This window comes from Tasmannia lanceolata, unplaced genomic scaffold, assembly GCF_043159265.1.
Source record: "Tasmannia lanceolata isolate RefF3 unplaced genomic scaffold, GAP_Taslan_0.1 ptg000008l, whole genome shotgun sequence".
Lineage (NCBI taxonomy): Eukaryota > Viridiplantae > Streptophyta > Magnoliopsida > Canellales > Winteraceae > Tasmannia > Tasmannia lanceolata.
This window is the reverse complement of record NW_027518685.1, coordinates 14,246,684-14,249,242: the sequence shown is the minus strand read 5'-3', so window position 1 is coordinate 14,249,242 and position 2,559 is coordinate 14,246,684.

Here is a 2,559-nt window from a genome sequence, read left to right as displayed (position 1 = left end):
CTCTCTCCCTTGATTTTAAATCTAAGAGAAAGCTCCGTTTTGACTTTTCCTTGGTTTTTGCCGAGGCATCATGTTTTGTCTCCTTCCACCCTTTACATTCTCACGGTCGGGCATCATATAATTTCTCTAGAATTTTAATTAGAAAATGATATCCACGCTAGTCCCTTATTTAATTAAGGACAAATCTTTTGTGATGAGCATTGTTTTTGTTAAGAAAATCATGGCATTCGCCATCATAAATCCGGCCCATTGCCCTAAATCACTCTCTATAGGATGATTCTAGACGCTTGATCAAGCGTGATGATCCTTGAAGTTGTCATTAAACAAGCTGTTGATTTTGCACGCCTCAATCTTTGCGAATGAGATCTTTCATTTGAACGTTCCTGACCACCGAGCATGTGTAACATGTGCAGGTCATGAACTTCTTAGTTTGAGATTGTTCTGCTACTCGACCTTTATAATAAACACACTCCAAAGAAATGCAGTTATATGTGTAACACATGTTTTAATCACATTTTTTTCAAGGAAAAAAAACTGCCATTGAAAACTGCATTGTTTTGAGAAATAGTAGCAAGTGCATAGCCGTCATGTCCAGACTTAGACAACATAACACGCCTACTTTCCTCACTTTATACGTAAGCATAAACTTGATTGTGTAAAGAGGGAGGAGGGTTCTGTAGAAATTTATGTAGTAAAAATATAAAACACAAGAGGAGAATAAAGTTTTTATTGAATGTTGAGAACACAACAGATAGTGGACACGATTTTTTTCTTCTTCTTAAAATTTCCTCATACTAAACAAATAACCACAACAGCCCTTAAATAGACTTGTGGCTTTACACGGTCAACATCCCAAAGAAACTCACGTTTTACACTTTTACCAGTTCTATTCTAACTCTACCACACATTTGACTGGATAGACCATGTTGCCTATTAAATAGCTATAGAATAACAATAAACAAAACTCATTCAAGATGGAAAGTCAATTCCTACTCAAACTCAAAGAACTCTATACCGACTTGGGTGGCCCCACATGATTGAATTATTAATTCCAACAGGTTCTACCAATTATTTAAATTCTAGAGTGCTCATACTCTGAATTCAACGCTGCTAGAAATTCAAATGCCTAAGTCTGGTCAATAAACTGCTTAAATTGTGGAGCATCTAAGGAATATATTTGGTGTATACTACTGCTAGAGATTGTAGGATGAATGTTGCACATTACTGTCTTGATAGCAATGCCGATGCAGTAGATTTTTTTTTTCCCACGCTAGTAATTCAAACATGTTCAAGCTCACACGCTGCAAGAAGGTGTTCAGCCTAGTCTATCTTGAAGCTTAATCACTTTTCTCTACTAATGTAGATCGGGGTTTGGAGTTGCTTCATCACATACAAATAACTGGCATCTTTGACATACAATGGAGTCGGGGGGGGGGGGGGGGGGGGGGGGGGGGGTACCCTTCTCTTGCCCTAGTTGATACTTATAGTTGTTTGAGACTACATGATTAGGAGTGTCAATGATAATTTATAGGATTTTGGAACAGCTAATGGATCCGAACCATGTCCATTGGATTCATATCCTACGGTCCAAAAGTGTTTCAGATCGTGAGCAACTGTAAACACAATCTGATGGACCGTCCTAGACCTGAATGGAGGGCATCAATGTACAAAAATATCCTTCATATTATTGTACATTCATGTATATTCACTAGAGGTATTTTGCAAAATTTAAAAAACCTACTCAAAACGACATGAGGGGTGTTTTTTAATGTTAAAAGATGATGAACCCCCCCCCCCCCCCCCCCCCCCCCCCCCCACACACACACACACACACACACACACACAAATCTCTCTCTCTCTCTCTCTCTCTCTCTCTCTCTCTCTCTCTCTCTCCTAGGGGTGTAAACGAGCCGAGCTTGGCCCAGCTCAGCCAGGCTCGCTAGCCTTACCAAGCTTGGGTTATATTAAGGGCAATGATATATTCACACCCCTCATCTTCCCTAGACACCCCTATCTAGTGTAATTTAACTACTCTTTTCACACCACGGGGGGGTGGTCCAAGTAACAAATGGGGTTCCAAAAAAGAAGTGACATATTTTGCCTCCCTTTTTCACTCCCTGGACAACCCTTATAGTGTATATATATATATATATATATATATATATATGAGAAAACGGTTCCTACACATATGTGTAGAGAGTTCTCTACACACTAGCTTAAAATACAATGGGGGGCCACATTGTTTGGGTGATCCAAGCCATCCATTTTAAAGGCCCTCACATAGATAGGGTGTCTACAAAAAAATCAGATCCATAGGATCATCGCAACCCTACGATTTGTGGAGGTAAAATGGATGTCTTTAAACTTTCACAAATTAGTCCATTTTTTGCCTCCACAGTTCGAATGGTTAGGATGATCCTATGGATCTGATTTTTTGTGGACACCTTATCTATGTGAGGGCCTTAAAAATGAATGGTTTGGATCACCCAAATAATGTGGCCCCCACTGTATTTTAAGCTAGTGTGTAGATAACTTATCTACACATATGTGTAGGAACCG